The sequence below is a fragment of the Malus sylvestris genome, chromosome 5 (assembly GCF_916048215.2).
Source record: "Malus sylvestris chromosome 5, drMalSylv7.2, whole genome shotgun sequence".
Classification (NCBI taxonomy): Eukaryota; Viridiplantae; Streptophyta; class Magnoliopsida; order Rosales; family Rosaceae; genus Malus; species Malus sylvestris.
In genome coordinates this window covers 21,352,732-21,375,817 of record NC_062264.1, presented here as the reverse complement: position 1 = coordinate 21,375,817, position 23,086 = coordinate 21,352,732, and the positions used below count along the sequence as shown (strand labels likewise).

Sequence of the window (23,086 nt, the reverse complement as noted above, 5' to 3'; positions counted from 1 at the left end):
GGTTTGGCTCCCGTTCGCAGATGATGTGGGACTCTAGGAGTTTTATTTTTATATTGACGCGTGTCATGTTGTGATTGGTCTTTTGATTGGAGAGAAACTCGTGTGCTTTGACAATGGTGCCTCCACATGAACTCTTAAGTGGGTCCTTGAAGGTATGGAGTTGACCGGTGCTTAGTAGTTTTGGGGGTGGTGAAGTATGGAACAAATAGTGCTCCCCCAAGTTCCCGAGTGAGGAAAGCTTCTCTGATGGGGACTTTCAAAACCCATGTTGCTGAGTACTCACGAAACTTTTGAGTACTAAAGTGTATTAGCATATAATGGGAGGTGTCTTATATTTCCCGAGTCATTCAAGAAAAAAGACTTTAAAAATTCTTTCTTCTTTTTTTTTGGATGTAGCCTAAGTACATATATATTTTTTTCTTAAGCCCAATTCTTTTTTTTTTTGTTGAGAAAAGAAAGTCTGGTTGAAGTTTTTTCCTTTGTGTACACAACTTGAGTGGTTGAAGCATTTTCCTTTGTGTATGTATATAACTTGAGTGGTTGAAGCATTTTCCTTTGGACAAATGGCTTGAATGGTTGAAGCCTTTGGGCGCATAGCTCGAGTGGTTGAAGCTTTTTCCTTTGGACACATAGCTTGAGTGGTTGAAGCTTTTTCCTTTGGACACATAGCTTGAGTGGTTAAAGCTTTTTCCTTTGGGCACATATCTTGAGTGGTTGAAATACTTTCCTTTGGACACATAGCTTGAGTGGTTGAAGCTTTTTCCTTTAGGCACATAGCTTGAGTGGTTGAAGTTTTTTTTTTTTTTTTTTTTTTTTTTTTGTGGACACTTAGCTTGAAAGGTAGAAGTTTTTTTCAAGCTTCAACCACTCCATATATTGATGTTGCTTCGCACACTCTTGATCAAGAGTGTGCGAAGCTTTCTACAAGTTGTAGTTGTATCCTATGTGTCGAAGCTTTGTTGGCCTCCTACACAAGTCATAAAATAATTAATTAATTTCTTAATTAATAATCAATAATTATTAAAACTACTATTAATTATTAATTAATGTAGAATTTTTTTTAGCCTCTCTTCCACCCCCCCCCCCCTTTTGAACTAGAGACAAGAAAATGTAGGAGTGACCACATAAATAGATTTGCTTCCACGTGTGTGAGACAAACCAAATGTTGTAGTAATTGAAGGTTTGGGGGAAAGATATAAATTGATTTTGCTTCGCACAGTCTTGATCAAGAATGTGCGAAGCAATCTTTTGTTAGTTTATTCTCACGTTGTTGAAGAGTTAGAGAATTGGCACAATATGATTTTTCCTTGGACACTAGTGTGCATTACCTACTGAAGTTTCCATTTACCATCATTGGTAAGTAAAGCTAAGATATAATACTTGTATGTTGTAAAGGTGGCTATATAGGTTATTGAAGCTTCCGACTTCAGAGTTCTTGTAAATGTTGGAGTAGAAAATGCATGAGGCTTTTAGAGAACCTATAAATGAGTTTCCTTTAAACCATATCCATGGAAACCCAACTAATTTATCAAAGCTACAATGTTTGACCTTCTCGTACAGTTAAAAGGAGATGTTAATAACACTTTATACTGCATGGTGCAAATTAAGCCACTAAAGAGTTGAAGCCTATGTGTTGCTTGAAGCCCTTTGGAAGCTATATAAATTGATTGACCTCCCAACAGTGGCATTCAGAACCCACATTGGGGTTGTAAGAGGGCTTAAGTGTATTGCACGTGACCGCTTCACATGTTGATGTCAAATAATCTTGTAAAAGTTTAGCCTTTATATACGATATGTAGCTTTCTAGCTTAATAATAAAGCTTCAGACTTGTCAAAGTATTACACATGCAGAGAAGCCTTTGTTGGCTTATTGAAGCATCGCTACTGTTGAACAATAAAATTGTTTATTAGAGTATGGGTAGTACCCTTCATCACCTGGTTGGTGATACAAGGTGAATTCCTTCATTCCCTGGTTAGTGAGAAGAGTGGAGTACTGGTTGTACTTTTCATCACCTAGCTAGTGCTACAAAGGTGAATTCCTTCATTACCTAGTTGGTGGAAAATGTGGTAATTTGTCAAAGGATAAAATTATTTATAAGAGTACGAGTTGTGCCTTTCATAACTTGGTTGGTGATATTAAGGTGAGTTCCTTCATTACCAAGTGGATGAGAATAATGGAGAGTTGCCAAGGCACATTGTAACACATCCCAAAGGGGAAAAGTGTATGTTAACACCCACTTGAAGGCCCTGAGTACTGTTTTGTAATATGTCACAATGCAAAAAGAATACTCATGGCTGAAGCTACCAGCATATTTTTGCAATGACTAGTTTGACTTATGATGAATGGTGTATAAATCATCAGTGGAGTGTAAGAAATCAGCCTAGAAGATGTGTTGTGCCACAAAAAGTCTCCTTAGCTCATTGAAGGAATCTACTGTATTAGGTTGAAGGCAACAATACCAACTGAGAGCTCTGCCATACAAAATAAAGGCAAAAATGAGATATCGTTCCTCATCACTATGTCTCAATATACCATGGTAGATTCAAAGAGATAGATATGCTCATTTGGGTATTCCTTCCAATGTACGATTGCAAACCAAGTTTTCGTTTCATTTTTCCTTGTATAGAGGTGTCCAAGATCCTTCTTGTCAGATGGCCTGGCCTCATCTAATTCCAGTCAGTTGGCATGATGTTTGGCCTTTAGTTTATTCACTTACTCAAAGAGCTGCAGGATAAGGGGGTCTTGAGTAGAGTTAAGCACTGTTGGAACTCTCTTTCGTAAGTTTCGATCATTTCTTGGAAGTGGAGAAGTTTAGTCAAGGGTATGCGACTTTTTTTTGGATTCACCGTACTGGCTTCCAGGAAATGCCTGTTGGAAGTCCCCTGAGTCTCAAACGCCTTCTTATCCCTCCTAGCTTTGTCGTTTCTTCCTTAAGTTAGTAGTAAACCTTGGTTATGGTAAGTGACCGATTCCTTCGATGACCCTTGGGTTAATGATCCTTGAGTATATGTGGATAGGTTTTTCTCGATGTTGCCTCAAGAAGTCTTAATAGTCCCGATAAATAGCTTTTGATCTTTCTTCCTTTTGCAAGGATATGTCTTCTTCCATTTCTCTTGCTTCGGTTTGAAGCAGCTGGGTTGAGAGAAGTCTTGTGTTGTTTAGTATCTTGGGTAGAAGGCTGCTCCTCATTAAGAACTTCTGTGTTAAAGACATGTGAAACTTCGTGTTGATGGGTACCTATGTGTTGATCCGCAGTCATGAAGGCGATGGCTCTTGAGAATGAGTTTGTCTAGCCTTGTGAAATATCTCAAAGAGCTTCTCATACTGTTCTTGGATGATCTCATTCCTTATCGCTATTTTTTTTATTCTGAGCTCTAACCTTTTCAACTTTAGTTTGAAGAGCAAGCTTGTTCCTTTCCCTCATTTGTTGCCTCATGCTAGGCATGTAAGGGGTTCTTTTCTGCGTGCTATGGCTTCCTTCGCTTCCTATGTTGAAGAGGGATGCCTTATCAAAGGAGAGTGTAGGCACAATAGAAACCAGTCTGGCAAAGGTGGTGAGAGTAAGAATCAATGTCGTTCCCACAAACGGTGCCAAATGTTGATACGCAAAATGAGTTAGACTTTGGAACAACGTAAAGTGAAAAGTTTGTGACCTTCATAAGGTTGCTCCGATCACCTAGTGAGGATAATATGTAAAGATATAGTGGTAGGGAAGCAAACACAAGAAGTACATGGTTCACCCTAAGTTAGATTACGTCCACAAGGTTAGATTAGTTATTATTAATAGTGAAGAGTTTACACATGTAATACCCTAGAAAAATGTAAATATGTGATTATATGGAAAAACTTTATCGATAAGTGGAAATGACGAAAATGCTCCTAGTTGGCTAAACGTAATTTTATGAAGACGTATTTTATCTTCATATATTTTATCGTATTTCTTGGCATATTTGGATAGAGATTTATCTCACAAACGCGTAGATGCAAACTGTTTGTGAAATGGAGTTATAACAAAAGAGTTATGAACGAGCAACGTTTGGGGTGAAATGGGCACTGCCCAATTAGAAAATGAGGAAGGAGAGGAAATGAGAGAACAAGGAAATGAGGGGGAAAGAACCGGGTTACCCTTAACCCGTGTGACCCGACCCGTATGAACAAACTTCTGACACCAATTTCGGCATTTTCTCGACGAGTTGGGCGACGCCACCACTACCAATACATTCATTGTCGTCCTAACTTCCATTCACACCCAATTTGGACGGCTGTGGGTTGCTATTTCAAGACAATGAACGACGTCTTCTCCGACGAGTCCGAGAGCACCCACAGCGGGTCGACTCCTCATAAACCCAGGAACAGGTCCCAAGCCTTGGTTAGGGTGGCGGAGCACCCAAGGTGGTGGGTCGAGGCCACTAAATTTCTAGGGTTCTGGCAAGTTTCAAGACAAATTGGAGCTTTTCCCTACCAAATTGGACTTGGCCGTAGGTATATAGTTTGCTCTACTCTTTGAGTCGTAATTTTTGTAATTTTTGAGAATTTTTAGAAATAGTTGAATTTTCCGGCGAGCCGGGGTGGCTTACCGCCACCCACGGCGGCGCGTGGCCAAAGTGCCGCCAATGCTATTTTTAGACTATATTAGATGTCTTGAATTTAGTTTGGATATTCGTATGATGTAGGTTGATTGTTCGAACCTAAATTCACTACGATACGTTACTTGGACAATATATGAATCGACGATCCGACCGTTGGATTGTCACCAAACTTTGAGTCATTATAATACATAATATTTGAGGACCTTAGGAACTTACGAATCGGGAATCCGACATACGGATCTTCCCGAATTGGATTTGTAAATTCGTAGAATAAAACATCGACTGCCACTTGATTTTGTGATTGGCGGAGATCCGACCGTTGAATCATAATGAAATTTTAGTATATTGTTCTAGAAGCGTAAGGTGAACTACGAATAGCTTGATCCCTTCGTTTAGGGTACGTAGCCAGTCTAACCAGGATGTTAGATGCAGCAATAAACTAAACAAAATGATTCTTCTTTTTAGTGTGGTTAGTTAGAACTGTAATTAACCATTTTTTTTTATTGTGGGCTACCTGTGTGTTTGGCTTCCGAATTAGAAATTTCGGGTCGTTACAACACAATACATAGGTTTAAGCATAATCATTATTAGTGAGTTCTAATGACGAGTTTAAGTACAATAATGACATTAGAAATTAATTGTAGGAGAATGGTCTCCTTTTATAGATGAAGAGAGTCTTTGGATCCTGTCTGCGGTTGATCTGAGACTAGGAGCTTTATTCTGATGTTGACCCGTGTCGTGTTATGATTAGTCTCTTGATTGGAGAGGAACTCGTGTGCTTCTGCAAGGGTTCCTCCACATGAATTTTTTAGTGGGTCCTTGAAGGTACGAAGTTGATCGGTGCTCGGTAGTTTCGGGAGTGATAAAGTATGGTACAAACAACAAATATCAAATTTTCCTAAAGCTCTGAAATCTATATTTTATCTATTTAGACGTGATTACTTTGCCAATTCCCCATTGTGCTCATTTACTTTTGTAAATCTTGTTGTTCCGTTTGAATCCATACATTATGAGCGAAAACTGACAAGATCACAGCTACGCTAACTAGAACAATTTAAACAATCCAAAACATAAACTTCAGGGTACATGACAATGATAAATAACCTATTAACCTATAAAATAACAATTCTTCAATCATTTTTCTTAATTCAACGTCGCTCCCTTCTTTAATTTTATTGCATCAACTAATTTGGACTTATATTAGTTATAACACAAGAGTCCTTGTGGCTAAGGTTAACTGTGACACGATAGCTATCTAATTAAAAACCACTCTTGAAACAGCTAATCAATTCCATGTACTAGCAAGAAGAATGTGTAACTACTATACTTTGGAGGGTGTCCAAACCTTCGAAAAAGCCACCCCAATGGTATCCTTTCACAATCTTTAGGAGCAAAGTAGCCAATTTGAGAACTTAGCAATTTCGATTCCTTCTTAATTAGCGTAGAAAGAGCATTTCACAAAACCACTGGGTTTACGGATTTAATCTTAAAGCTCTAAGAAGAATAAAAAGATCAATATTAAATTCTTCATCTTTATCGGTTATGTACTTACATAAAAATTCTGGTCATAAATTTCTACTTTTTTGTTGGGTCAAATAATTTTCTACCGTTTGAACAAGTCTCTGTAGCTAATCGTCCATATTCAACTTCAAAAGTCATGCCTTCAACAGTTGGACAGACATAATATAAACATGCAGATAAATGACTCTTTGTTTCCGAATGCAGATAACATTTTCTTTTGATGGAAAACTCAAGGGTAACTCAAGGATTGATCATTTCAAATTAAGATGAGATCGATCGAACTGTTGTGTACATTATCTTACTTTTCAACTCAAGGAATTTTTATTTTTAATTTTTATAAATAATGTATTTTTATAGTATAAGTTATTAATTTCTTAATCTTAATTTGAATATCATATATACAAAAAACTATTCAAATTGAAACTGTTTAGTCATCCAAATGTATCAATAAAATGAATAGTTCGTTATAAATATTTTACTTAGTGCCTACACTGTCAATTGGGTTCATATATTTAAATGATTAAACGATCTCAGATTTAAATATTTATTTTTGTTTAGATGATCTTCAAATAAAAATTAAAAAACTGAATGATCACAATATCAAATTTGTAGAATATGTGCATTCCTCAAAGGTGGAACGCAAGGATTATCCATTGTTTTACGTAGGTACGCAACTTTTGGGTACCTGAAACGTGCTTCTTTTAAACTACAGACCATGTCTTGGACTTTAAACTTGGATTTCCAAAGCCAATTTTGTTTACAAAGTTTAACCCTTCACTATTCTCATGAGCCAGTACGTAGACACCATATCCCTTCCTCCCTTTCTCTATAAAAACCCCATGCAATATTCCAGGAAGAGACAACGTAATTATCTCCATCGATATCAAAACTCCCCAAGTTATAGCAATGAAATATGCACGATCTTTGCTTTTTGGATCCACTTGTTATAGCAATGAAATATTCACGATCATTGACAAATGGCAAAGCTACTAATACGGATCCACCCGTTCATTGCGAATTTCTCAATCACCGCAATTTTGAAGCAGGTTTCATTTTTGGCACAGGTTCCGCATCTTACCAGGTTGACATCTTCCTTGCTTGTCTAGTAGTACTCTTACGTATATGCATGTTCGTATATTTCAGTATGAAGGTGCAGTAAAAGAAGATGGAAGAGGACCAAACATATGGGATACCTACACCCACAAACATCCAGGTCTGTGATTTAATCAATTGGTAAAATGAAAACTTTAGTTACTTCATTTCAAAGGAGTATAAATAGCACCTCATTCTTTTCTTTGTGAGGACAAGTAAACCTAAAGTCCAACCTCTATAATAACCATGCACTTTGTTGGGAGACGAATAGTACGTGGTCATGTGATATGTACAACATATGTATATACTTCATCAATGCGCACGCATATAAAGTACTTTGCACATAATATGGATTTCACCATTATATTGTTGAATAACTGCATAAAAAATTGCTGATGATAGTAACGGGGATGTCGCTATTGATCAATATCATCACTATAAGGCCTAGAATCTCATAACTTTCTCTCTTGACCCCTTATACTTGAAGGGCACATGTTAACATATTAAATTGGAGCCTTTATAAAAAAAAAAAAGGACAATATAATAAGATCCTCAATATTTAATTTTAATTTTTATCTTATTATGATTATATATATCCTTTTGTCATTCCAGAAAGATGTGGGGATTATGAAGGATATGGAGTTGGATGCTTACAGATTCTCTATTTCATGGTCCAGATTATTACCAAGTAAGTTGCTCCACATCCGCATAATTGGTTGAGACCAATGTCAATATTATGCATAAGAATTATTTTTCCTACAAGAAAATCATTACTTTTAACTACAGTAATGTGATCGAGTTATCTACTGGGCAACCATTATTTTTCTTGTTATTTTTGTTCTAATTAGATGGATCGTTAAGTGGTGGTGTTAACAGGAAAGGAATTGATTATTACAACAATCTCATCAATGAACCCCTACGCAATGGTTAATCATCCTACCTTAAACAATTATTACATGAATTTTCCGAACATCATTCAATCAGACTTTTAATTTGATTTTAGTGATCATGTATATATAGGTATAAAGCCGTTTGTAACACTCTTTCATTGGGATGTTCCCCAAGCTTTAGAAGATGAATATGGTGGTTTCTTAAGCCCTCGTATTGTTTAAAGCCGTTTGTATCTACATCTATCATTTTAAAGACTATGCAGAACTTTGTTAATTATAAGGAATTTGGTGATCGAGTCAAGCACTTGTTCACAATAAATGATCCATATACTTTTAGTAACATGGGTTATGCTGTTGGGACTCAAGCACCGGGACGCTGCTCTTCTTGGCAAAACCGAAACTGCACCGGTGGAGATTCAACAATTGAACCATCCTTGGTGACACACCACATTCTTCTTGCTCATGGAGTAGCTGTAGAATTGTATAAGAATAGATATCAGGTTGAATAACTGTTTTTTTTTTTTTTGGTATCAGATTATTGGCTCCTAATTGAGAATTCTATATGAATCCTTATTATTGAGTTGTAATACAAGAGGGAATACTCTTGAGTAGTATGATAATCTAAAGGTTGTATCTTTTTCTATAACTCCTACTTATTCAACCAAAATTCATATTTTTGTGTAGGCATCTCATAATGGCTTAATATGGATAACATTGGTGTCACACTGGTTTGAGCCTGCTTCGGAGTCAAAGTATATATAAACCCAATTACATGTTTACTTACGACTTGTAACATTGATACTATCTAGCTAGCAGTACTCTTTCTATATTATGCTATAATTAGGCTAATATTTGGAATTTTCATGTTTTGTAGGTTTTTGGAACCATTAACAAGTGGTGACTATCCACACACCATGCGATCAATTGTTGGAAAAAGATTGCCAAAATTCACAAAAGAACAATCCAAGTTGCTAAACGGATCATTTGATTTTCTTGGAATAAATTATTATACTGCTAGATACACATCTAGTACACCTAAGAACAATTCACAACAGGCTACGTAACAGATCCTCGAGCTGATCTTACAGTGAGTGCCAAAGGAAACTTACTTTGAATAGCTTAAGTTCTTTGTTCTTCTTGACCCCGTTTAACATCTGAATTACATTAATTATATTCTATTATTTACACCAATTGTATTCTAATGTTTGTAAATATTGTGGCAGCTGAGCTTAATAGAGTACTTATTGGTCCACAGGTATACATCAAACTTATCATTTTGAGCTATTTGCATTTGGAGGATTAGTTTTTTTCCCCAACATTTACGTATTATCTTGAAATGGTATTGCAGACAGCTTTAGATTGGTTATATGCATATCCAAAAGGAATTCAAGATCTTGTGCTCTATACAAAGGAAAAATATAATGGTCCACTCATTTATATTTCTAAGAATGGTATGTAATAGATACTTTTAATCCTTGCTTAATTGCATAAGTTTCACATATTTATAATGGTGTAAAATGAAACTACACGTTTTTCTTTATATTTTTAGAGGAAAAAACTAAATTTAATTAAGGCTATATACTGCCTAGCCTTCTTAAGTTATTGTTATTTAATCATTATATTGGCCTAATCCATTTAAACATTTGTGTATGTGTGTGCAGAAATGGTTCGAAAGTGAAGGGATTCTTTCCATGGACATTGTTGGACGACTTTGAATGGGATTCTGGATATACGGTCCGATTTGGTTTAAACTACATGGATTATAATGATCGGCATAAAACACACCCAAAACTCTTAGCACACTGGTTAAAAAATTTGCTTAAGAAGAATTTGAGAAATTAAAAGAAAGTTATTGTTCATTATAAACATTTCAGTGGATAATTTTCCTTTTTATATATTTGTGTTCAATTCCTTCTACATTTGTATTTCCTTTCAATAATGTAAGTATTCTCTGAGATTCAATAATAAAAGCTATAAGAGTTGTGAATGCTATAGTAAAACCTCTCACTATAAAGGAATTACTTATTTATAGACATAAACAGTTTTGGTCCCAGTTTGGGTTCAACTATAAATACGACATTGTAATAAGTTATCAATTTTCTTGGTCTCGTTGTAAAGAAACTCGCCTCGACATAGTAGTAATTGTTAATAAGTAAAATAATAAGCAAGGTCACAAATAAAAGTTTAAGATGGACTAAAATATTTCTCTACTGTTGTTAGGGACGATTTTTTTTTGTTTTTTTTTTTGAGTTGATACCACAATTTGGAGTTCTAGCTCCTCATGATTATCTCCTTCCCCTTCTTGCCTAATTGTATTAGTGATTATTTTTTCAATTAAAGCATACTCAACTTTTTGCCCAACTTAACACAAATGTCTTCAATTAGCTGACTTTGCATGACCTTGGGTGACATAACAAATTTGATTGAAGAAAAGAAAAAGTATATGCTTGAATTGGTTGAAGATTGGATTGTACGTATTTGTCACATTTACTTAGAAAGAAGAATTAAAGAGTTTTAAAACTTTTGCTATATACTACACACATCAATTTTTTATTCTTTATTAAACAGAAGGATGCTAATAGATTTTAATTTATTCCAATGTTTAACACAGTTTTAAAACTTGCGGCATCGCTTGGGCTCAATTGCTTGTAGCAAACTATTTACAAATGTTGATGCACAAAATCAATGAGACATTGGAACAAAGTAAAGTGTCAAGTTTGTAACCTTCGCAAGGTTGCTCCGGTCACCTAGTGAGGATCATATTTAAAGAGATAGTGGTAGGAAAGCAACACAGGATGTACGTGGTTCACCTTAAATTGAGTTACGTCCACGAGGGTAGAGGAGTCCTCATTAATAGTGAAGATTTTACACAAGACACAAGTTTAAGCATAATCATCATTAGTGAGTCCTAATGACGAGTTTAAGCGCAATAATGATATTAGGAATTAATTGTATGAGAACGGTCTCCTTTTATAGTTGATGAGAGTCTTCGGTCTCCTTGTATGGACTACAATGTTTGACCTTCTGGTACAGTCGAAGGAGATGTTAATAATGCTTCATATTGCATGGTGATATAAGGTGAGTTCCTTCATTACCTGGTTACTGAAAAGAGTGGAGTATTGGTTGTACTTTCCATCACCTAGTTAGTGGACAAAGGTGAGTTCCTTCATTAGCTAGTTAGTGGAAAGGGTGGTAAGTTTCCAAAGGAAAAAAATTATCACCTGGTTGGTGATACGAAGGTGAGTTGCTTCATAACCAAGTGGGTGAGAATAATGACGAGTTGTCGAGGCACATTGTAACACATGCTGAAGGGAAAAAGTGTATGTTGATACCTATTGTGAAGGCCCTGAGTGTTATTTTATAATCTACCACAGTGCAAAAAGAATTGTGGAGCCTAAAATAATCACAAGACGACACGTGGATTCTTGGGTAAAAGAGGACAAAAATACCCTTGAGGCATACTGGGATTCCTACGAGCGAGCAGCGGGCAATCATCCCTAAACCAAGTCAAAAGTGCCCAAAATAGGTATCAACTTAAAACCTATTTCATTCCATATATTTCTTACCTCTTTTTCCCTCTTTTAGCTAATCAATTAGCTATTTATTTTATTCTTTCCATAACTTCTAAAACCTTCCTTCTAAAAATCATGATAAATGGCAAATTAAGGACTTAATTGCCTATTTAATCCCTTAAATTGTCAATTAAGTGATCCCTTTTACCCATAAAAGACCACATGGCCAGCCATCCCCTTAGCTTTCTACCTTTCCTATCTTTTCCCACTTTACTACCCTAATTAAGCTAACTAATTGATTCTATAACCATCCATTTATTCCCTTTATGTTTAATTAGCCAATTAATCATAATAAATTGGCTAATCAAACATAATTCAACCACAAAACCCACTTAATGGCCGGCCACTTTCTCTAAAAAGTGGACCGGCCAAACCCTATAAAAAGGCTCCCATTTTCACAAAACTTTCATTCCAACTTTGGCAAAAATCCCAAAATTCTCTAAACACTCTTTTTCTCTAAATTCTAACTTTGGCATCGGAGGTTCTTTGGCCAAAGCCCCCCCATTCATCGTGGGCGCGTGAGGCTCTTGGCCTTAACCTAAGGTGTTAATTGTTTTGTAGGTGCAAAATTGTCCAAGATCAAGGAGGAAGAAATTTGCCTCCACAAATTGGTGCTTTCATTGAGAGTTGAAATCCATACTTGTAGAAGACTCTCGCACAAAAAGGTTTTTTCTTTATTTTCTAGTCCATTTGAATATTTTTCATACGTTCTTATTATTAGAATTTTTTACTTGCAAAGGTTCTTTGATAAAACGTATAAGCAAAATATAATGGTTAGAAATTTCGAAAATTCCACAAGTGAAAATTCTAATGTTCAAGAAATGGGATTGCGGAGATCCGTGAGGCTAAATGCGACAATAAGTGGAGCAGCACCACCAGCACAAGTTTCCACCATGGGAACCACCGTGGTGGCTACCTCGGTAGCCACCTGTGGCGAGGTCCATGGTGCCTTCACCACGGCCAGAGCCGTGCCATCCAAGGCTCACGACACCAAGACCACGGCCCAAGCCGTGCCATCCAAGTTTGCACGGGTTCGGGCCCAAGCCTCGCATTCGCATGTATCACATACTAAGCAGCCTGTTTCCGTCGAGCAGCCCACTCCTCTGGCCCAGCCTGCTCCCGCCAAGCAACCTGCTCTCACGGCCCAACCTGCTCCTGCCGAGCAGCCTACTCTCGTGATCCAGCCTGTTCCCGACGAGCAGCCCACTCCCGTGGCCCAGCCTGCTTCTGTCGAGCAGCCCACTTTCACGGCCCAACCTGCTCCTGCCGAGCAGCCTACTCTCGTGACCCAGCATGTTCCCGACGAGCAGCCCACTCATGTGGCCCAGCCTGTTCCTGTTGAGCAGCCCACTCTCACGGCCCAACCTGCTCCTGTCGAGCAGCCCACTTTCGTGACCCAGCCTGCTCCCGACGAGCAGCTCACTCCCGTGGCCCAGCCTGCTTCAGTCGAGCAGCACACTCTTACGGCCCAGCCTGCTCTCGTGGCCCAGCCTGCTCTCGTGGCTTTCCAAGCAGCCCAAGTCGGCCCAAGACTATCTCAACCATTCGGACCTACCATCGAGCCGGGGGCATTCTCACCATATTTTTTCACGGATTTGACATTTCCCAACTCAAATCTCGCGCTTGGAGTCTACCACCCTTCCACTGCCGAAGGAGGCACATTCTTTCCTAGCTTTTCCAATGCAAATGGCGAATAACACTTGTCTCGACAAGTCATAGAGTTGACGAGCGCCCTTGCACAACAGACAACCTTGGTGAATAAACTTTTGCAACACATCAGGATCCAACGTGCCCCGGACGAGGTATCCTGAAGTAGGATAAGGGTAGACGAACCTTTCCAGCAGGGTCCTGGCAAGCAGCCACTCGACCAGCCACGAGCCGAACGTTCGGGCAGTGTACATTCCCGATTGGGCCCCCGAGATAGCGTATACTCCCTCTTAGCGCGCAGAGGAGCGTGCACTCTCGACTACGCCCACAGATGAGCACACATTCACGGTTGGGGTCACATTCCGATAATCAACATGAGCAACCTTCCGAGCAAAGTGTTCATTCGCGGCTAAGCCCGCAATGAGCATCATCCACCTCACATCAGAGTAAGCAGCACGACGGACGGAGAGAAGCAGTTACACAATCCAGCTCAAGTTCAACTAGCAGCCTGCGAAGAACTCGCTCGCCTGCTAGGAACGCACCACATGCACTGCATCCGTGACATAGACGAGCCAAACATATGGAAGAGCAGCCTAGACCAGCAAGTCATTGCTGGGGGCAGCCGAGATCTCAGCTACCCCAACAAAGACAAATTCAGGAAGAAGTAGAGAGACTCTTGACCAAGCGATTGCATGATTTCCAACACAACGAGGTCACCGACGAGGTACTACGACGGAACATGACCAACATAAGCAAGTCACCCTTTAAGGACGAGATCGAGCAAGCAGAGCCTCTACGCGAGTTCAGCATGCCATATTTCACATCTTTCAAAGGGGATGAAGACCTGGAGAGACACTTAAAACGCTACCGAAGTGCAATGATCCTTTATCGAAACAATGATGATCTCATGTGCAAGATATTCGCCACCACTCTACAAGACGAGGCGCAAGATTGGTTATACACCCTGCCGCCACAATCCATCCAGAATTTCTACGAACTTTCTTTGGTTTTCACCAAAGAATATTCATCCTATCGCTCGATCAAAAAGAAGTCTAACCATTTGTTCGATGTCAAGAAGAACCCAAAGAAGGCCTTCCAGCAGACCACTCGCTATTCAGAAAATTGATCATGAAAAAAGATCTAACTCTGGCAGACTCTTTTTCTTTGGCGGAGAAGCATGCACTTTGGGATGAGGCTCGCCAATGCACATTCAAGGACTTGAAGAAGTACTCGACATCACCTCCCTAGAAGCAGCGGAGGACTTATTCGCATGTTTGACGGTATCTAAAGTAGCAATAAGCTCTACCATCATGCGAGAAGAGCTGGGGGCCCGACTACCTGTATTCTACAGTTCAAAAGCTCTCCTCGATGCTATTAAAACCTAAAAGCTCAACTTTTACTTTCAAACGCATGCAGTCTTCCTCATAACGTACTATTCTGCCCAATCCAGACGCGCGATGATAAAGGCGTAGGCCCTGACGAACGCAACACTGGAAGGACACACTCGAAAGCAAGTTTTATCCTCGTCACCCTAAAAGATTCTACATAGGAGCAATATGTACCAACAGTTGAGTACCACTTCTTGCTACGTACCACATGGCCGTAGCCGACCCTTGCTCAATGATTCAACTCTAGAGTGGCCCAATACCGGCAGTTGAGCATCTCCTGCTGCGTATGACATGGCCCCATCTCTACAGCTCTCTACTGCGCCTTCACGTTGAGCCTAGGTGACGCAACAAAGCGGCCCAACGATGCCTCACAAGTAGCCAGGCACACTTTAGTTGCGCCTACTCTACCCAATGGAGACTTATGGCATTTGCATGTCGACGACGCAGAAAAGCCTTCATTACTGCCCGTAGAGAAGGCTAAAAAAAGATGGATCCCATCTAGGAAGTTCTGTACAAGATCAGCAGAGTAGGTGGTAAGAGTAATTACACCCTCGCCACCATGAAACAACAAAAAGATTGAAAAGCAGTGGATGGCCTACAATCTGAAGAAGTACCATTTGTGACCTCCCACCACAGCAAAACCCGAAGACTCAAGAAGCTTGACGGGCACCACCTCAGAAGCCGAGGACTATCCAGTTGTTATGCAGTTCCTACCTTACAGCTAAGTTCTCGTTCGTTTCACTCATTTTTTAATGAGGAATTCAGAAGTAATAACAACTTGGTTCGGCTGCATGCTTACAACAACTGATCACTCCTGCACTTCAAAAGAAGACTGCGCCCTACTTAGGGACTCATCGCAGGAATTACGCCCCCCGAGGGACCAACCATGCTCTCTAGTGCGAGAGGGTAAACTAATTGCTCTCTAGTGCGAGAGGGTAAACCAATTCCCCGACACCCATATGGGTCAGCTTTCCAAGACGGGAGGATAAACTTTACACTCTGAATATCTAGACGTGGATGAGCCTGGCTGCCCTAGTATAACTAGATGCACGATGGCTTGCGTAGGGATTCCTAGAAGTAGCCACAATGGTCTTTTTCAAGGCTTAGCTAACTGAAGGATTTTGGGTCTCTTGGCCTAATCCGTGGGGAACCGGACCCTAGAGACGGAGGGGGCACATTATGCAGTATGCCCTACAGACGGCTGCCCTGGAACCCTAAAGCTGCTACCAAGTGCACTAAGGTAGCCTACGGATTCTGGAAGACTGCCTACGGCTTGCCCTTCGAGCAGTAAAACCACGCTAGACTTATACAACCGCACATTCTTGTGAAATGTTAAACAAGTTAGCACGCATATATGAAGTTTTATCCACTGCCGACATGCTACGTAGTCGATAAGCTTCACCTCTGCCAAGCGCGGAACAACCTACATCAAGTCCTAAAGTGTTGTGATACTTGCTACGCAACCTACGGAATTGGAAAAAGCCAAGGTTAACAGCCTAGTGGTTACGCGGACTTGTCTGCTTCTGTAAGTAAGGCATCCGGCTGCTAACCCTATGGCTAACAACTTTGCAAAGTTCTACACCAACACCTACGGCTGCATAGGCTACGCGGGCTTATCTGCTTATAAAAAAGTAGCATGCCTACCACTGGTCTATCAAGTCTAAAGGTTAGGGCATGAACAAAAGAAGCGAAGATGAAGAAAAGCGAAGGAAAACATGTTTATAAACAACTAGCAAAGGTCGAAAGAGTTCAAGCAAAACAAGAGCTACAAGGAAAAACAAATAAAATCCTAAAGGCTACCTAGAAGACTATAGCAGCTTGGACATCCCACGACTACTCGGTCGCCACACCTTCAGCAGCCATGACGCTCTTAGCAGCGGTATCATCCGGCGCTTCACCCCTGGCTGCCCCAGCCTGGGCACTAACTTCTCCAACTACTTCACCAATAGAAGCCACAAAAGTAAAATCAAGCGAGTCTTCCGGAGAAATAGAGAAGGTCTCGAAACCCCAAGCCCAGCCTTTTCACCTTTCAGTTGCTCATCCTCCTCGAGCAGACCAACGTAGATGCTCTGCAGCTCATCCACTTCCTTCTTCAGACTTTCATTGATCTTCAGTACGCCTTGAAGTTCCAACACTTGGGGTTCAAGCCTATCGATGATTCTCTTGAAGTGAATCACTTGGTTATAAGCAGCAATCAACTCTTCATCTTTTGCAGCAGAATGAAGCTCAGAAAGGACATGCTTAAGATCTTGAATCTACGGCGGGGAAGATCTATTCTTTCCACCTTTAACAATGCCATTTACAATACTCAACATGGGAGCTCAACCTATACTAGCTTATCCCTAATTTTTTCCTCTCGAATCAGCAAGCAGGAGGCCTGCATACCCAACATTCCAGCAGCCCATGAGACCCACAATCTCCTCATTTCTCTCAATCGCCAGCCTGGCCCGAGTCAGGTCCAGGAGCCTAAAGGACATGAGCCATGCGGCTCGCTTAGCACTGCGCCCCAGCGCCACAATCCGCGACCCTAACCGCACAAGCTGCCCTTGGCTCAAGCCAAGCCAAGCTGCCCAAGCAGTGGTCTCTGCCACGACATCTCCACGGCCCATGCCGAGCCAGCTCCTAGCCCCTGCCAGCCGACGTGCCGTACCATCCCAACGGTTGCCCCGCGGTAGCATCATCCAAGAAGAAGACAAGGAAAATTAATTTTTTCTTACCTCAATGCGACATGAAAAAGACGAAGAAAACAATGAAAGACGGTCCTTTGCACGGGCAAGATGTAGAAGATTGCTAGAGGAGGGGGAACAAATATCCTCTAAGCTATCTCTCTCTTGTAGGGTAGAATAAATTGCTCTCCAAAATTGATTTAATAACCCACTTAAGGTGGACTTAAATAGGCTTTGAGAGAAATTTATTTCCCTTTCCTAGAAGGATCTAATTTCCTATTAAAGAGAGAATCAACATCACAATAGGAAGCAGTCTTAAGTTTCCTAAAGCAAGAAGATCTCTACACTTGCTGCCTTTTCTTGCGAGCAGCCCAACAGGTGTGGGGGCATTTGTGGAGCCTAAAATAATCACAAGGCGACACGTGGATTCTTGGGTAAAAGAGGACAAAAATACCCTTGAGGCATACTGGGATTCATACGCACGAGCAGCGGGCAATCATCTCTAAACCAAGTCAAAAGTGCCCAAAATAGGTATCAACTTAAAACCTATTTCATTCCATATATTTCTTACCTCTTTTTCCCTCTTTTAGCTAATCAATTAGCTATTTATTTTATTCTTTCCATAACTTCTAAAACCTTCCTTCTAAAAATCATGATAAATGGCCAATTAAGGACTTAATTGCCTATTTAATCCCTGAAATTGTCAATTAAGTGATCCCTTTTACCCATAAAATACCACATGGCCGGCCATACCCTTAGCTTTCTACCTTTCCTATCTTTTCCCACTTACTACCCCAATTAAGCTAGCTAATTGATTCTATAACCATCCATTTATTCCCTTTATGTTTAATTAGCCAATTAATCATAATAAATTGGCTAATCAAACCTAAAATTTAACCACAAGACCCACTTAATGGCTGGCCATTTTCTCTAAAAAGTGGACCGGCCAAACCCTATAAAAAGGCTCTCATTTTCACAAAACTTTCATTCCAAAACTTTGGCAAAAATCCCAAAATTCTCTAAACACTCTTTCTTTCTAAATTCTAACATTGGCATCGGAGGTTCTTTGGCCAAAACCCCCCCATTCATCGTGGGCGCGTGAGGCTCTTGGCCTTAACCTAAGGTGTTAATTGTTTTGTAGGTGCAAAATTGTCCAAGATCAAGGAGGAAGAAATTTGCCTCCACAAGAATGCTCGTGGCTGAACTACGGGCATATTCACACAATGACTAGTTTGACTTTTGACGAATGGTGTATAAATGTTTAGCGGAGTGTAAGCAATCAGCCTAGAAGATGCGTTGCACCACAAAAAGTCTCTTAAGCTTAGTGAAAGAATCTATTATATTTAAGTGGATAATTTTCCTTCTTATGTATTTGTATTTCAATTCCTTCTGCATTTGTATTTCCTTTGAATAAAAAGAAATTAATGTAAGTATTCTTTGAGATTCAATAATTCAATAAAAAGCTATAAGAGCTGTGAATGCTACAGTAAAACATCTGTACATAAAGGAATAACTTATTTATAGTCATAAATAGTTTCGGTCCCAGTTGGGGTTCAGGAATAAATACCACATTGTAATAAGTTATTATTTTTCTTGGTCCTGTTGTAAAGAAACTCGCCTCGACATAGTAGTAATTGTTAATAAGTACAATAATAAGCAAGGCCACAAAAAAAAAAGTTTAAGATGGACTAAAACATTTCTATACTGTTGTTTGGGACCATTTTTTTTTTTGGGAGTTGATACCACAGCTTGGAGCTTACGGGTACGCATGTAAAACCTTGTCAATATCTTCTTGTTGAAGTCAAAATATTTCTAGCTCCTCAAGATTATCTCCTTCTCCTTCTTGCCTAATTGTATTAGTGATTATTTTTTCAATTAAAGCGTACTCAACATTTTGCACAACTTAACACAAATGTTTTCAGTTAGCTGGCTTTGCATATGACCTTGGGTGACATGACAAATTTGATAGAAGAAAAGAAAAAGTATACGCTTGAATTGGTCGAGGATTGGATTGTACGTATTTGTCAAATTTACTTAGAAGAACTAAAGAGTTTCAAAACTTTTGCTATATATTACAAACGTCTATTTTTTTATTCTTTGTTGAACATAAGGATGCTAATAGATTTTAATATATTCCACATGTTTAACATAGTTTTAAAACTCGTGGCATTGCGCGGGCTCAATTGCTTGTAAGAAACTATTTACAAATGTTGATGCACAAAATCATTGAGACTTTGGAACGACGTAAAGTGCGAAGTTTGTAACCATCGCAAGTTTGCTCCATCACCTAGTGAGGATAATATATAAAGAGATAGAGGTAGGGAAGCAACACAAGATGTACATGGTTCAACTTAAATTTGGCTACGTCCACGAGGGTAGAGGAGTCCTCATTAATAGTGAAGATTTTACACAAGACATAAGTTTAAGCATAATCATCATTAGTGAGTTCTAATGACGAGTTTAATCACAATAATGACATTAGGAATTCATTGTACGAGAACGATCTCCTTGTATAGTTGATGAGGGTCTTCAGCTCCCATCCCCGGTTGATGTGGGACTTTAGGAGTTATATTTTTAGGTTGACACGTGTCGTGTTGTGATTGGTCTCTTGATTGGAGAAAAACTCGTGTGCTTCGGCCAGGGTGCCTCCACATGAACACTTCAGTGGGTCCTTGAAGGTATGAAGTTGACTGGTGCTAAGTAGTTTTGGGGGTGGGGAAGTATGGAACAAATAGTGGTTCCCCAAGTTCACGAGTGAGGAAAACTTCTCGGTTAGGGACTTGTAGAACCCAAATTGGTGAGTACTCATGAAACGTTTGAGTACTAAAGTGTATTAGCATATAATGGGAGTCCCCCAAGTCTCTTATCGATGAGGATTACCGAAGGAGGCGTCTTATATTTCCCGAGTCATTGAAGAAAAAAGACTTCAAAAATTCTTTACTAATTTTTTTTTGGATGTTGCCCAAGTACGATTTTTGTTTTTTTGTTTTTGTTTTTGGAGTTGATACCACAACTTGGAGCTTGCTAGTACGTATGTAAAACCTTGTCAATATCTTCTTGTTGAAGTCAAAATATTTCCAGCTCCTCATGATTATCTCCTTCTCCTTCTTGCCTAATTGTATTAGTGGTTATTTTTTCAATTAAAGCGTACTCAACTTTTTGCACAACTTAACACAAATGTTTTCTGTTAGCTGGCTTTCCATATGACCTTGGGTGACATGACAAATTTGATACAACAAAAGAAAAAGTATACGCTTGAATTGGTTGAAGATTGAATTGTACGTATTTGTCAAATTTACATAGAAAGAAGAATTAATGAGTTTTAAAACTTTTGCTATATACTACAAACATCTATTTTTTTATTCTTTGTTAAGCAGAAGGATTCTAAGAGATTTTAATATATTCCACCTGTTTAACACAGTTTTAAAACAAATCGCGCAGGCTCAATTGCTTGTAGCAAACTATTTACAAATGTTGATGCACAAAATCTGTGAGACATTCGAACAACGTAAAGTGTCAAGTTTGTAACCTTCGCGAGGTTGCTCCGGTCACCTGTTGAGGATCATAATTAAAGAGATAAAGGTAGGAAAGCAACACAAGATGTATGTGGTTCACCTTGAATTGGGTTACGTCCACGAGGGTAGAAGAGTCCTCATTAATAGGGAAGATTTAACACAAGACATAAGTTTAAGCATAATCATCATTAGTGAGTCCTAATGACGAGTTTAAGGACAATAATGATATTAGGAATTAATTGCACGAGAACGATCTCCTTTTATAGTTGATGAGAGTCTTCGGTCTCCTTGTATATACTACAATGTTTGACATTCTGGCACAGTTGAAGGAGATGTTAATAACGCTTCATACTACAAGGTGATACAAGGTGAGTTCCTTCCTTACCTGGTTAGTGAAAAGAGTGGAGTACTGGTTGTACTTTCCATCACCTAGTTAGTGGACAAAGGTGAGTTCTTTCATTACATAGTTGGTGGAAAGGGTGGGAAGTTGCCAAAGGAAAAAAATTACCACTTGGTTGGTGATACGAATGTGAGTTCCTTCATAACCAAGTGGGTGAGAATAATGACGAGTTGTCGAGGCACATTGTAACACATGTCGAAGGGAAAAAGTGTATGTCGACACTTATTGTGAAGGACCTGAGTGTTGTTTTGTAATCTACCACAACGCAAAAGAATACTTGTGGCTGAAGCTACGGGCATATTCACATAATGAATAGTTTGACTTCTGACGAATGGTGTATAAATGTTTAGCGGAGTGTAAGCAATCAGCTTAGAAGATGCGTTCCACCACAAAAAGTCTCTTAAGCTTAATGAAAGAATCTATTGTATCAGGTTGAAGACAACAATACAAATTGAGAGCTCCCACAAAAAGAATGAAGGGGAAAATGAGACATCGTTCTTCATTATTATGCCTCGGTATACCATGGTGGATTTAAAGATATAGATATTCTCAATTGGATCTTCCCCCTCACCAATTTACGATGGCAAACCAATCTTCTATTTTGTTTCTCCTTGTAGAGGGGTGCCAAAGATCCTTCTTGTTAGAGGGCCTGGCCTCGGCTAATTCCAGTCAGGTACCTTGGCATGGCGTTTGGCCTTTAGTCTGTTCACTTCCTCAAAAAGCTGCAGGATAAGGGGGTCCTGAGTGGAGTCAGGGGCTATTGGAACCCTCCTTTGTAAGTTTCCATCATTTCTTGGAAGTGGAGAAGTTTAGTCAAGAGTATGTGACTTTTTTTTTTATTCACCATACTGGCTTCAAGGAAATTTCGGTTGGAAGTTCCTTAAGACTCAAACACCTTCTTGTCCATCTAAGTCTTGTTGTTTCTTCCTTAGGTTAGTAGTTGACCTTGGTTATGGTAACGGACTGATTCCTTCGCTGACCCTTGGGTCAATGATCCTTGAGTCTATAGGGATAGGTTTTTCTCGACGATGCCTCAAGAGGTCTTGACAGTCGCGATAACCAGCTTTTGATCATTCCAATCGTTTTGCAAGGAGATGTCCTCTTCCACTTATCTTGTTTCGATTTGAAACAGCTTTGTTGAGAGAAGTCTCGTGTTGATCAATATCTTGGGTAAAAGGCCATTCCTTATTAAGAATCCCCGTGTTGAAGACATGTGAAACTTCGCGTGGGTACCTATGTGTTGATCCGCTGTCAAAAGGGCAATGACTCTTGAGACTGAGTGTGTATAACCTCGTGAAACATCTCGAAAAGCTTCACATACTGCTGTTGGAGGATCTCATTCCGTATCGCCATTTTTTATATTTTATTCTGAGTTCTAACCTCTTGGACTTTAGTTTGAAGAACAGGCTTGTTCCTTTCCCTCATTCGCTGCTTCACACTAGGCATGCAAGGGGTGTTTTTCTGCATGCTCTGCTTTCCTTCACTCCCCATGTTGGAGAGCGATGCCTTATCAAATAGAAACTAGTCTGACAAAGCTGGTCAGAGTAGGAATTAGTGTCGTCCCCACAAACGGTGTAAAATGTTGATACGCAAAATCAGTTAGACTTTGGAACAACGTTAAGTGACAAGTTTGTGACCTTCGCAAGGTTGGTCCGGTCACCTGGTGAGGATAATATGTAAAAACATAGAGGTAGGGAAGCAAACACAAGATGTACGTGGTTCAACCTAAGTTAGGTTGCGTCCATGAGGGTATATGAGTTCTTATTAATAGTGAAGAGTTTACACAATGCATAGGTTTAAGCATA

General features: G+C 39.5%; 2 long non-coding RNA genes and 1 pseudogene across 3 annotated transcripts in view; 2 read left to right on the top strand and 1 right to left on the bottom strand.

Annotated features, from left to right (window-relative positions):
- The window catches only part of LOC126623723 (uncharacterized), a 52,071-nt gene that overhangs the window by 11,690 nt on the left and 17,295 nt on the right, over positions 1-23,086 (bottom strand). The gene's annotated exons all lie outside the window — the stretch shown is intronic.
- Positions 6,948-10,004, top strand: LOC126623721 (cyanogenic beta-glucosidase-like; annotated as a pseudogene).
- The window catches only part of LOC126623724 (uncharacterized), a 12,466-nt gene continuing 8,093 nt past the window's right edge, over positions 18,714-23,086 (top strand). Inside the window, exon 1 of the long non-coding RNA XR_007623849.1 lies at positions 18,714-19,042. This is a non-coding gene — a long non-coding RNA (uncharacterized LOC126623724). The remainder of the gene's footprint in view (positions 19,043-23,086) is intronic.